This window comes from Nyctibius grandis, chromosome 4, assembly GCF_013368605.1.
Source record: "Nyctibius grandis isolate bNycGra1 chromosome 4, bNycGra1.pri, whole genome shotgun sequence".
NCBI lineage: Eukaryota > Metazoa > Chordata > Aves > Nyctibiiformes > Nyctibiidae > Nyctibius > Nyctibius grandis.
In genome coordinates, this window is record NC_090661.1 from 14,884,817 (window position 1) to 14,899,993 (window position 15,177).

At 36.3% G+C, this 15,177-nt stretch overlaps 1 protein-coding gene across 12 annotated transcripts in view; it reads right to left on the minus strand.

Annotated features, from left to right (window-relative positions):
- Positions 1–15,177, minus strand: part of SOX6 (SRY-box transcription factor 6) — a 382,016-nt gene that overhangs the window by 338,280 nt on the left and 28,559 nt on the right. For 9 of the 12 annotated variants that reach the window (XM_068400301.1, XM_068400317.1, XM_068400315.1 and 6 more), the window contains one exon: positions 5,059–5,165. The exons of the other annotated variants lie outside the window; for them this stretch is intronic. The gene's annotated coding sequence lies outside the window, so the exon portion shown is untranslated. The remainder of the gene's footprint in view (positions 1–5,058; positions 5,166–15,177) is intronic. 12 annotated transcript variants of the gene reach the window in all.

The window sequence follows — 15,177 nt, forward strand, 5'->3', positions numbered from 1 at the left end:
GAAGCAGCTATTGCTTTGGAATTTTAGGGTGGTATTTTCTCCATTTTCTTTTTAACGAACACCAGAGTGAACATTACAGCAACATCCATCAGAAATCATTAGAGCACAAGTTATAACTACTCCCTGGCAATTATGAAGTATGTAGGTTGCCTTTTTTTTTTTTTTTTTGGTAAAATTTTCTGATTCCTCCATTTTACTTCAACTGGACATACTTTGCTTCTTTGAGCTAGAAATTTCTCCTTTTCCAGGTGACTCTCCCCTCTTTTTCTGGCATAAGCACCCTTTGGAATGCAGTGCAAAGTTAATTACTTATGTATAAGTAAACTTATAAAAAAACTTTCTGGGAAATAAAGGAAAAATAAAGGGTTTACAATTTTAGCCAATGCCACTCTCAAGAACCAAAATCATATTAATAGATCATCTTTCCCACTCGACAAAGTTTTTAATCCTTACTCTTCTCTTTCTTCATTTAAGAAACTGTAAAATGTTAGTTACAGTTCCAATGACCACGTTTATATTTTCAGTTATTTTATTGCTAACTACTCCCTGCTTCCAAATAACTTAACCCTTCGCTTTCTTTCCAACTAAGCGCATGAGGATGGTACTGCAGGTCACAGCTACGCTCAAGATCCCATTGTTCTCAGTGCTGTGTAACTTGCCATAAAGAGTCATAAAAGTGCAAAGTTCTAAGAGGACATGCATTTTGAAAGTATCAACAGACACACTACTCAGTGTGAACAAATATGGTCCCTCACAGAAATACATCAAACCCTGGGGGCTCCCCTGATCTCACAGGAAGGCATGGCTATTTTTGGAACACAGGGTTAAAACCTGGCTATATTTGATTCACCGCAGAACCACCACAATTTTAATGGATCTAGGATTTTGCTCTTTATTCTGTCACCCCAATGAGATAATGTACATCCCAGAAATTTTCAGAGCTTGGCTGAATTCTCAACACCTGATAATTCACCGCAAAGTCAGACATTACTATTATTAATCACCACAAGAATATATTGTGCATCTATATAACATTTCCAAATGAAATCTTAAGGTACCTTACAAGAAAATAAATATTTAAGAATACTACTGTTGGATGATATTTTCCTCTGTACGGAGTGCCAACATAGAGTTTATGGAACTTTCAAAACATAATTTGAGGATCTAGGAGGGACATCAAGCAACACACATTCCTAATGCTGACACCCTGTATTGGGGTCATTTGTACAATTAAGCAACACCTTAATAGCAAGTCACCTCGTTGAAAATCAGGGAATAAGATTCTACTCGATAAGATCAGAGACAGCAGAATCCCAGTCTAATCCATGCAGAGCTTTGCAAAAAATCAGTAAAAATACTATTAAAACATTTTAAAAATTATAAGTATTAAAAAAATACATTACTGTTAGAAGTCAGATGAATCCTCTCTGTAAGCATGCTGACTCCAATTTTAAGATGAACTAATCACAAGTTGCTTAAGTGCATGTACAAAAATTAAGAGATAATTGCATTAAAAATTTACAAAGTGGCTCAATGCCAACAAGAGAGTCTCCCATCAATCATATATGATACTCTTCTTGATATCTCTCCCTACCTGGAGAAGCAGCTGTGCCCTACAGCAAGTCCCAACAATCTTTAAAACCTGGCTGCTGCAGACACAATAAGAGGGTCTAAAACATAACCAGTTAGGCCCTTCTGGTTTTGCTCACTGTTATATGGCAACATAAGAAGCAGGATTCTCGCATTTTATAAAACTCAAATTTCACAGCATTTCACAGTTGCACCAGTCCAATCCTACAGAAGCCAAAGAACTTGCATGATGTGATGGTTATACTCAGCATCATTATCTGAACTATGCCTCATCCAAGATGTATTTCAACAAGCTGACCCTATAATCACACAACAGTCAATGGTGAAGCTTTCAATGATTTCAATGAAAAAAACAACCAGAGTTTCAGACAAGGGTAATGCTATACTCGTGTAAAAACTGGAAGCAAATACTAACATCACTAGGTTCTCTAACATCACTAGGATTTATCAAATATATCATACAAATGCAAGGAAAAAAATCACATAGAGAACACTTCATTCAAATATGTACAAAAAGTCCTCTGTGATTACAGCACACAAATACTGCCATGCTGTTATTAGGGCTGGCTGGAAGGTATTAAAAGTCAAATTTTAACATTGCAGAAGCAAATCAATCAACACTTCAAACTTGTATGGACTTACTTTATGAAATCAAGCAACATTGCAGAAGTTAGAAAATGTGCTGTGTGATCTGCTATTTAATTTTTTAGTTTCTCTGCTCTCTAAGTGTGGCCTCTCCAAATTCCTCCAATGGGAAAATCTTCTAAAAGAACAGACCACTCTTGAGCCATCTCAGACTAGATATGTAAAATAAATATCTTTGTTATACACCTGAAACCAAAATGTAGGATATATTCATATTGTAGGAAGCATTAACACATTAATACATTAACAGCACACTGTGAAAACTAAGCATGCTGGGAAAATATCAAGCTACTCAAACAAAACCAGTATTGTTCATAATATAGTTTTTCCACTTTGGAAACATAATTTGGCACCCTTTCTATTAGGCCCAAGTATTCTGAGTTTCAGATACTCCTACAGAGAAGCTAAGTGGGTTCTTTCTTTTCTGTGTCTGAAAATAACTTGTCCGCTCTGATAAAATCATGATGCTAGAGAGGTTGGTAATTAAGCCTTTGGAGTTTGCCATCCATTAAAACTTGGTGATCCCACACAAAGTGCTTCATCATCAGAACCATCTGTTGTTCTTTCTGCACAATTACCAAAATACAGAACATATTTTGACTTGGCACTTGCATTTGGTAGACACTTTAGTCATTTTATAAGCAACAAGACAGCATCTTGCCAAAGCACGGCCTCAACAGGAAATTTCAACACACCAGAATCTGACTTCTATCCTAGGAAGTCCTACCAGAACAGAAAGAAGAAACGTCTTCACCTTCAGCTAACGTCCTCACCTTCACATACAAGATACCTCTGACCAGTTCCGTTACTCTGTGTTTCCTCTATATGTTGATGATTCAGAGCATTATCTAACAGATTAGCAGTAAAGTGAATTGCCTCTAGTTTGAGATTCAGTTTCTTTTAAGATGTCTGGCTCTGAAATCAAACTAATGATTCACCAGAAATTAAACTATTAGAAGTAAAAGGAATGAAAGCCATTTCACAATAATACTCTGAAGAACAGTATCAAGAATATTTCGCATCAGACTCTCCCACCACGTTTTTTTCAGTGCCTGCACATACAGTAATAATATGAGCACAGCTCTAAATGTAGGAAAGTCTGAAAAACAAAGGGAGAAGACAGGAATAGAGACTACTCTTGAATGATAGTAGACTTCTTTTTGGCTCTTAGTTTTCAAGATCTACATAAAAGAAAACATGATGAGAACATCAAACATACTTCCAAGAGCATTAATAAGTCTCTCTCACAGATTGCCTTTAATTCACTTATTTTACTCATTTCTGCCAGTAAAATTTGTGGCAAAAGGTGAAAATTTCTATGCAGTAATGATGCTATTCTCAGCTTTCTCAGGACAGTATGGATAGCATGAAAAAAAAATAAGAGCACTCAACTGAAGCAATGACAAATAATTCTCAAATCTAGACATTTGAGTTACTTTTGGGAATTCTGAGGATAGGTCTACATTTAATGTTCCTCACCTACAAGCATCACATATTCAAGGACACAAAATGACGTAAACCTCTTGGAATATATAACACTTCAGATGAATTTACTTTACATATTATCCTAGGTAGAAAAAAAATGCTTCTCTCAAAGACATCTACTTATTGAACATACATAGTATTAGTCTGGTTGGTGTCAAAATGGGTTAACTGCTCTGAAATTAGTGAAAATATGTGAAAAAAACAACAGGCAAATATTTTAAAACATAGCACAGCATTGAAAACATATCCCAAATGACAACTACAAGTTCCACAGCAAACAAATAAGCTGCTGCACTCCATATAGCATGGAAACCTTTAAAGTACCACAAAAATATATAAACCAGAAAACACAGGTTTCAAATCAGAATGATTCTACAGGACATGGATTTGCACCCACCAAAATTTTCATAGATATAAATTGGACTGATACAGTGAAAGAATAACAGATTAAATAATTGTAAACATGGAAAACTGAACAACATTTTACCAAAAAATTAGAAAGAAAATTATATAAGAAATTTGGATGGAAATTAAACAAGCTATTATTACAAGTAACTTTGCAAGGTTAGTCCCTCAACAAAACATTCTGAAGAACAAAGTCTAATGAAATCATAATAGTAAGATGCAAAGAAGAGATGGATAAAATATGTAATCACACAAAAATAAATCTGCACAATAGTAAAAGGCAGTGGAACTAATAAAAGCGAGAAATTAGAAACAGTCAATTGGGTGAAGAGATCCAGGAGTGCATATGGCAATCTGGGATATCACAATCGTGTTCATCCTTATTAGACAAGCCGTCAGACAGACAAAATGTAATATATGAGCAAGTAAATAGACATTTGACTACACAGAGCGTCATTCTCATTGGGTGACACTCCAAAGAGTACATATCTCCTCTGTTGGCAAAAACAAACTGCACATTACATCCGTATTTTTATACAGGATCTCAGAGCAAATTTCCTAACATCAAAGATTTAAAAAACAAATACAGTTTATTTATTTCCCGCAGGTTTTTTCCCCCTTTAATTTTATCCTGGCTAACAATATTGTAACAAGTAGTAAATTGTTATCAAGTCATATTCTCGTATTTTTTTGAGCATCAGCATGACTTTCTTAAGTCTCTACCAATAAGTTAAAAGAACGAAAGTATTTACTTTCAGGAAAGATAATCAGATTACTGCCACCTTACAAAAGCATTATGGGGTGTCTCTGTTACTTCAACTACTGTCATCACAGTGACATGTAACAAGCACAATGTGCTCATAATACACCATCCCCAAAAGGAACAGTCAAATCAAAATGCATAACAATTGAGAGAAATAATTCAACTTATACCTTAGAATCTTGAGCACCTGCTATAACATCAGAAAAACTTCCACAGGGAAAGATGTTGGTGCTTTCAGGCCAGTGGAGTTAATACTTTGGTTTAAATTTCACAGCATCTAGAAAAGGCCAAACACAATGGAGCAGATTCACTTACGTGTTACTTCAGTTTTATTACATGTTAACTTCACAGAAACAGTGGAGTCTCAGTTGCTATGAGACCAAGTAATTAGATCTAATGTCTACATGAAAAAAAGAGACACCCTAACACCTCTGTCTCACTTTTATTAAAAAAAAAAAAAAATATTCCATATATGATCGGTCCTGACTTTACCTTTTCTAATAAAACTAGCAGTTTACTATTTATGAAAGTGATACATTCTGGAATATTTTGGATGAAAATTCTGTACAAGCAATGACATGAGATAGTAGTAGACCTAAATTCCTCAAGTTCATTAAGACTGAGTTGCCAGCTCTGAAAAAACAGAGTTTTTGCAAAGCATATGAGCTAGTCATGAGCCCAGCGCACAGTTGTTTCTACAATCGCGCTCTAATGAAAGCGAGCAGAAGATGGTGGATATAAACAGAGCAAGATATACGGTCTGGCCCTATTCTTACCCACCCAGTTGGGAACAGGACCCAGCAGAGATTTCCCAAGTCCTCCCCAGGCACAAATATATGCATTTCTATATGTTTTGGCCTTCACAACTGTGAATCAGAAACCAGGATCAGCCCAGAAATAACGGCAGTCTGCTTTTCACAGAAACATAATTTTCTTGTTATGCCTTGCTATAGTTATATATCTTGTAACGTTATTCTTGTCACATGTTAAAAATCTGCATCAGTTTTTTGCTTCAGGATGAATTCTGCCTTTGGCTGCAAACTAGGAGTTCCCACAGAAGCCACGGTGGTTGCACACTGGCATACCAGGAAAAACAGAACTCACACTTCGAGTTAATCATATCCTATGTATTAACATACTTTTATAATAATATAATACACACAGTTTATGTTGTGATTTAAGAATTAAAAACTAACCATATGCAAAATCAGGCCATTCAAGAAACAACTGCCAAATAAGTTGGAATTAGAACTGTATATGAACCATCTGATGCTTGCACTTGCATCAGTGAACTGGAAAAGCTCAGTAAGCCAGGAAGGCTTAGGTACGGATGCTAACACTCCAGAAGTATCCACAATCCCCTGTCCTTTAAACAATTAAAACAATCCTGCATTTAATGGCAAGGAACAGGGAAGAAGCAAAGAGGAAAAAGGAAGGAGAGAATAAGGAAATAAATCCTTAACAGTGTAGCCCAGAAGGATAATTTTTTTCAGGGTCTGGTCAAAGATCATTCCATTCTGTTTAATTCTGAATGCATCTGAAGTTCCCCCTTGTCTAATAATTAATTATAATACAAAATTATACGAGAGAAGATAATGCCTTTTCTAAACCTCAAATAAAAAAAGCTGAAGTCTGCCAATAACAAAATATATTTATCCTATACTAATATGTGTTTCTCAACTTCCCGTATACTTATTAGGAAGCACTTCCATCACTGGCTGCAAAATGTCTGTATTGAAATAATTGGCTATTTTTCACTAAACTCAATGTAGCTATTTTCCTGGAATTTAGAACTGCAAGTCAGTCACATGATAAATTAATCTAGAATATCATCAATTGATCCATATATGATCAGGTTACAGCCAGACATATTAGTCTTAGCAAATTATTGTGTTGCTCATGCTCTGGCATCAGCAGTCTTCAGTTTATTTTTCTAACTACTTGGCTGTCAGTTAGAATGAAATTTTCATCGGTTCTTTTGATGAACAGAGGATATAAAAGCTGAGCTATGTCATCTATGACAGACCAACTGCTTTTGCGGGTATTGTATTAGTTAACAGACTATATAACTTCAAATTATAAAACGTGTTTTCACAAACACATACATATATATTTATATTCACAACTAGCCAGAAACACACAAAATACTCCTGAATTGAGAGGTATTCAAGAAAAATGAGAACATTAGTGTTTACCTTTCTTCAAAATCCTAAGGGAATCTATAAGCTCAGTCTTTTTTTTTTTCCCCAATTTTTTTTTCTCCCCCCTTTTTATGAACGGAAATCCTGTCACACCAGTATATTTTTGGCCAGACTACTGCATTCAAAACTGCCCTTTGACTTTTGGGTACTGTTTTTAATACAGAACAAATATGACAGGATGAACAGAACTCTGTTCCTGTGAAAAGGCAGAAGACAATGCAGAGAAGCAGGGACACAGGGAATCTTGAATACGCAAAAAGAAAAGATAGACAAGTCTTTCAATGAAAAGAAAGCTGAAATAAGAGTATACACAATGTACCAAACTGCAGTAGGTATTTAAAAGTATGTAAAGTAAATCTGCTCATAAAGTAGCCACTAATTTTGCAAGACTCCATCTTGAGATGACCCTGATTTTCCTAAAGATGGTGCCAAAAACTGGTTCTACAGAGTCTCAAGTTTAACCCTAAAAACAAAAGCACACACAACTAATTTTGCATTGAAAAAGTTGACATTTCATATCTTATGATCTGCTGGAAATATACTGAACAAATTCCTTCAACTTGCAAGCTAGGTAACAGGTATAAGGAACAATCAACAAAAGCAAATTAATTCAAGTATGCAATTTTAACATAGCTTTAAAGAGAGAAAAATATAACCTATTATAAAAAGAGAAAAAAATATATAACTGACACTAAAGAAAACAGATGGGTTATGTAAGAGGCCTAAGAAATAGCAACAGTAGCATATTTGGCCTGTTTCAGGCCCTTAGCAAAGGATTTCACCCTCTAAAAAAATGAACGGAAATACACGAATGCAGGCAGACATAAAATATATGAAATATAACTTTCAATAGATGCAGATATATGGAATATGGTATCTAAATACCTGTTTAATTACAAAGGAGAGAGCACAGGGTATTTAACAAATCAGAGAAATGGAAATCTTACTGGAAGACCCTGTTCTTTCTGGAAATCTGGACTAGCCAGATACTGCTGCACAAATGGATTAGCTGTTTGTGCATGCTACAGAGTTTGAGACGGTCTGGAGGAGTAACAGTATTGGTAGGGCCACAGACCTGGTTATAGGCTATCACTGAGGTCCCACGGCTTTGGCAGCTAGCAAAGCCATGCAACTTCTGAATGGGCTGCAAGAGACAATTGAGACGTACCACAGTACATCCTCCGATTCTGTTCTTGTCATGGGTACCATGGAAATTCATTCGCACAGTTCCTGGCAAGCCTAATCTTATTTGCAAAGCAAAGTTGTACCAGCTTTGCTGCTGGGGAGAGTGAGAATGTGTGCAGGTGAAGAATTTGACTCTCTGTCCTTAAATGCATTCAATTAGACTTGCACAAGTGACGTACCTGAATGAACTACTCACCAAAATAGAGTAGCTTAAACAGCAAGTCAATAGCCTCAGCTGTATGCAAAAGTGGATGAGAAGTATCCACATATGCAGAAGATGTATCAGAACCCTAAGCTAATACTTTCACAAGGTATCCCTGGTTTTGTCAAGTCTTACTTATATCTGTACCACAACTGTTTTCTAATGTATAATTTGTCAAAGGCATCTGAAACATCCTAATGTAACACAGTACGCAAATAACCAGAAAAAAAGTATTTTCACAGTAAAAGAATAGTAATATATGGCCAGGTGATGGCTCAAATCAAAATGCTGATCCTTACTCTTTCAGTGCCAACAATATGAAAGATTAAATTGCTGATAGCACTCAAATACAGCAGTGCTTTATTTTAAGACCTAAACTATGTAAGATTTCTCCACCATAAAAACTGCAAGTAGAATACTTGTGAATTATGAAGGTCCTTCCTTTTTAAACAAATTTAGAAAATGTAATCGTCCTTCACAGGTGAGATATTCTGTTTATTCTATGGAGAATCATTTCAGTCTAAATTAAACTCTTCAAATGGTTTTGATGATTGCTGCAATAAGGACACAACAGGGAAAAGATCTGGGAAGAGAATAACATGTGCTAGATGAATGGCTGACACAAATATTTCTAGTATATGAAAACCGCTGGGTTTTTTTAAATCAAATATCAGTATTATTTTTTCAAAGCATAAAAACTAATGCTGCTTATCTGTCCTAAGTGAAAATTGCCAATCTGCACTCTCCTCTTTAATTATCTTCAATATGAACTGAGTACTTCAAAGATAAATAAAAGATATATGCCTTTTCAGCATTCAAAAAAAACCCACTAGTGGTACAAAGACACCTTCTAGGTACCAGACTGTCAGAAAACCCTGCCTATTCACCATTTAAAAATGAGGCCTTTTTGGGTGCCTTGACCTTGAATAACCAAACACAGGGCAGAGTGAAAATGGCTTGTCTGTTAAAAATTTAAGACATAAGTCCTGACACAGATTGCTTAGAATCTAAGGAACTTAGAATCTAAATTAGATTTTGATAAGACAAGTAGTGACAAAAAGCAAAGAAAGACGTTAAAAGCACAATACGAATCTCTGGCATTCTCTGTTTTTTCTGACCCTAACCTCAAACCTCACAGACAGAAAGAACATAAGCAAATAGATGCCCATCAAAAACTTGTGGAAAGGATTGTTTCATATGTTCCCCTCTTGCAAGCTGTCTCTAAATTCATACTTGTTTAACATTGTGATTAAGAACACTACTGCCAGGAGTCAGGGAAAATTCTAATATAAAGTCACAGAACTACACCATTACTGAAAAACAGGTGCAAGATATCCTACTGTAGATTTGGGCGTTTTGTATATGACGTGCCTGCCGGTTCATGACTTAAATTATCTCAACAGCAAATATTTATTAAGAGAAATCTCAAAAGAATAACCAGAATACTGAAATCCAGGTGACTTAAAAACATCTGTGTGAGGTACCCTGTAAGCTGTCTTTTCAACCTGTAACTTGCTCATCCTGGTGCTAACACGATCTTATTTCCAAGGAATACTCAGTGATCCTTTACATACTGCTCAATGTAAACTGTAGTAAAAGTCTGTTTGTCAAGTGTCTTCTGTAAGAATCATTCGTCTTTCTTAAGGATATTTGCTCTCCATAGCAATGTACCCCCAGAGGCTTTCTTGCACATATGAAGCCATCAACAAATGGGCTGAAGAGAGGGAGAAGACCAAGACAGGCTCGTTTCACCTCCGTGGATGATGTTCCCATGGAGACTCTTTACAAAAGACAATGCAGCTCCAGGCTGCACCATTTGCACTATCTAGCCTCCTCTGTAATGAAGAAGTCTCACTGAAACCAAAGTGTTCTTGCTAGCATAGTTGAAACAGGCACACTGACAAAGATCAGAAGCAGGTATACAGGGTTTCTGCATTGCAGCGCACACTCTGCTGCTGGTCACGAGAACTTCACCAGGTTTATGGACAAGATTTGAGGTTTACTGTACAGTGCAGTCCCTGTCCTCTTCATTACAGTAGGAAAATGGGGAACACAAGGTAAGAGCCCAGTGGCAGACTCAAACTAGAAGAGCTGAACTGCAGTTTAGGATTAGACCCTTAAAGCAAGAGAAGGAACTGAGGAAAAGGATCTGGGACGCTGCTCTTGCTAGTGGGTCAGTTTGTGCTATGGAGCTTTTGGAAGATAAGGGGTCCAACTTACATAAAAGTCATAGGTCTAAAGTTACCATTGTACAGAATTAGGCAATAAGAAGCTTATTACGTGCCTGATTGAGTACCTCATAATCAAGGGCTTGTTCCAAAGCCTGTTTAAGTCAATAGGAATCTTTCTATTGACTTCAAAGGGGCTTTTGATCAAGCCCTGCCTACTTAGTAGGATACCTCTCTCCCCATGTCATAACTTAGCAGTTGCCATCAGGAAGCACTCAAACTGACAGTCTCGTGGCTTAACCACAAACGTGCTGGTGAGAGGACACTTTCATTTAAGGACATTTGACCCCATTTTGTAACTCCAGCTAACCGCTGATCTTCAGCACCTGGGAAATCTACTTCGTCAGAAGAGAAAAAACTCATTGACATGACTTGAGGGAACGGGTAGTACTGAGAGACCTCTTGCATTAAGGTCTAATTTTTGTTGATGCATGTACAACAACACAGACTATTGGCACAGAACACAACGTACACACTCATTTTTCAATCCAAACAAAAGAAACAGAGGAATGACAAAGTTCCCTCTAATACCCATAATACATTATTTATATACTTCCCTGACCATTAGGCAGTATCATATAATAATCATTTATACAGTTACATATTTCTGCATACATATTAGTTCTGAAAATGCATACTGTGTGGCCACACTGTAACTTGTCACTGACAGACATTGTGGAAATCCCCCTCATTTCATGGATCATTGATTCAATGTGTAAATCCTTCTTAGCTTGCAAGCCATTGACCAGATAAACCATAAGGGCTCCAAAGGGAAAGAGCCTTTCTGGTCTGTCGAGCAAATTCGGCAGTAGCACATGTACTTCAAATCCACATGCAAAAACTTCTTTGAAATTAGGGTCCTGATTCTGCAAATCCTTATGCCCATAACCTGTAAATCATCCCAATACAAGTCTAATACATTTATCAGGCACCTCGAGGAAAATAACATTGCGCTATTCGTGTTAAATGTTTGTTTCCAGAATCAAGACCTAAACACAATTGGAAGAATAATATCTAGAAATGCGTCAGCCTTGTAAGATTTTCCCCTCAAAAGAAATAAATACTATGTACTACATGAAACAGGAAAAAAAAATGTCATTTTTTAAATTAATAAGTGGGAAAACTTGCATCTATATATACTGACTTTTTAAATTTGTGTACTCTTCTAACTTTCAAAACAGCTAATCAGACTTTCCCACCATCTTTGATACTATTAAAAATCACAGATTTTAAGCCAATTCTGCAAATTTACAGCTATGATTCAGCAGCTGAATGCCTTTGAAAACATATCTGCTAGTAATACGTACAATGCTCTTACAATAATATTTTGCCTTTTAAGCATTTTGTTAGATAACCTATATTTTCCTTCATTTCAGATCTGAGGTGAATACAAATTCAAACTACAGAAACACAAATGTTATTTTCTGTGGTGCTGGCACACTGTTATTTTCCAGATCACCCGAACATGAGGTAACTATTATCGATTGTGAAAGCACAACAGGTGGGTCACATGAAAGGTCACATTAGTTTTGTTCACAGGGCCAAACAGAAGGTTTTCATTATCCTTAATAAAAACAGAAGCAAGTAATAAAATATATCATTGCAATAACATATCTCTCCATTCATATGCAATAACCTCATACATTAGATCCTACCATTTCAAAATACTGCTGGTGGCTCCAGCAGCACGACTATTTTTGTCGTTGCTACTCATAGAAATAATATTATAAATCACAGTTTGACTTGCAAATTTCTACACTGTTCTTTTGAACTGCTTTTTGAAATGTTTTTCTGGACAAACCTCCTCAAAGCGTGAGTTCACTTAGAAATATTAAGCACTTTAAATGGTCAATAAGGCAGCAAAGATTTTTAGTAATTCCTGTCATTAGTGTAATAGCAAATCATGGTACCTAGAAGTAGTCAGGCACCTTGTTCAAATCCTGATGGTAAATTAAAGTAGAGTCATAACTCAGATATGGTGTAAAAAAGTCAAAACATATTAGATCCTTCCACAACAGTCTTCAGGACAAACTGGTTGACCAGTTCTATTCTGCTTGCAATGCACATGTATGTGCACATACACATCTGTGCTGCCACCAGTGCACCAGCATGGACAACAAAGGTTTATAGTTTAAAGTAATTATAACATATTCTTGCATCTCCTGAAAACATATTTTATTTTGTCACTTAGTTTTCTCATATGTATATCACCCATCTTAAATACATTTCAATAAAAATTAAAGGTGGCCTGTATTTAAAAGAACATCAGTCAGTCGCTTTTAACACCTACTTCAGAGAAAATGGTTAATATTTTCTGTTTCTTTCAAGATAAATACATTTTTTACTTAAATTTTACTTTTATTTATTTCTAAATGATGCCTAAATATTTCTAGGCTGAATGATAATCAGTAAATTGGCTTTTCTCCCCAGCTGCTTCTAACTAGACTGTTCTCCAATGCCGCCTTTTGCTGCTGTGCATCCCCATCTCAGGATGAATATACCTGGATATTACATAGAATACCAAAAAGTATAAAATAAATTTGTATTTGCCTAAAACATTTCCCAAAATAACATGGATTATAGGCATCACTAACAGTCCAGTGCCTTCCCATTGATATTATAGCAACAAAGAAAAGGCCTGTTCTTGAAAGCAGTAACTTGTTATCAGAAAGCAACATGTGTTATTGGAAACAGCAAATGTATGGAACAACGTACAGCTATCTGCGAATGCAAAATACTCCTGCCAGAATGACTTTTGAGTTTGGTTCAAAAAAATGAGCTGCTTATCTGTCTGTCACCTAACTGTGCAAAGCTCATCTTGGGGCATGTTGTGTCTGCAGAGTGACTTGTATTCTGGCAGCGAGGCAGCCACAGCCAATGTGGGGCCTCACTCCCCAGAGCCCCCGAGTCCTACAAGTTTTAGGACAATGCCTTTCTTTTTAGAGCCACACCTGCTGGCACTTCTGACAGACTATTTTGTCACGTGCTTCCTTAAGAGGTTTAAAAAAAAAAAAAAAAATCTTTCTCGCGATTTGAAAATACTAAGCTGCAACTTCACACTTTTTCACACCTTACTCCTCTCTCCACACAGCTTGATGTGCTAATATTAAAAATCCTAGAACATAAATCAGTAAGTATATTTCCATGTTGGGTGAGGCAAGGGTGCGGAGGATCTCAAGCATTTTAGGTCAGGAAAAAAAGTCTCCTCAGTTACAGTATATCTGATACAGACACACACTGTGTGGTATTCTCCAGTTTACAGGGCATGCCAAAATCTTTATCTATAAAGTGCTAAAGTAAAAGTAGTGGCAGGTAAATAATTCAGACATGAAAAAATGCATCTTGAAAGCATAGTTCGATCAAACAGAATGTATTTTATTCTCTTTCTGCTTAAGCTAAAAATTCCAAGGATTTACTGGAATTATTCCAGTCAATTTAGATAACCAAATTTGTATTTCACTTTTTGCTTACATTTCTGTGTGCACCGTACTGAAAGCACTTTTCAAAAATAAATATAATTCAAAAAAAAAAAAAAAGTCCTCTAATTGTCTCTGTGAACTTTGAATAAACTAGTAGTTGACAAATTATCTAAAACCACAGTGATAAAGTGGTAAAAAGGCTTTTTGCATCCCGTATCCCAGGGAAGTGTAAAGCTAAATGGACCTAATCTAAAATATGGTATATTGCTGACATTTTGTAAAGAAAGCCTGGTGTAAAAAATAAAAGCATTGGAGGAAAATTTTCAATGTCAATAACATGATTTATATGATTTACAAAAGGTCAGTCATTTCTGGACAATCTTTTGAAAGATTTACAATATTTGCAATTCAGCTATTTCTACATCTTTCATGGTATTGGCACACTAAATTGAATATTTAGTTTCTTCAGTGCTCATATCAAAGCATTATCTACGTTACAGCTAAAATGGAGGACCTATGTACAAATGGCTTATAATCAGGTATGGTCCCATCTGCACTATAGACTGTTCTCTGAGAATCCATGAGTAATCGGATTTGTTATAAGTGTAGAGTGACTTAAAGATAATGCTATGATAAGACTGGCACCTATGGTAGCTGTTTCTGAAACATAACTAGTAAAGCAGCTGGAACAGGAGTGCCTAAAGCAAGACTTCTAAATTCCTGTTGTAGCCACCAAGTCAAAGGCGGCCTGATTTTGAGAGGTGTTTGGCAAACATCTCTTCCTCCCTGATTCTAAGAGCAAGCACCTTTCAGAAGTTGACCACATCAACTTTGAAGTGTCAGCATGAATCAGAACTCATGGCAGACTCATTTCTGCCACCCATCCCAACCTCCCCTGTTTTCACACAGGAGTTTACACACCCCTGTACTTAGCATGTTTCTGATCTGACACTAATCATTTTTTTTGGCTCAGCTTTGAAACAAGCTGTTGTCTAACAACAAACCTAGCGTTTCCTTCAGTATCACAACATGCATGTGCCCACTCACGCACACG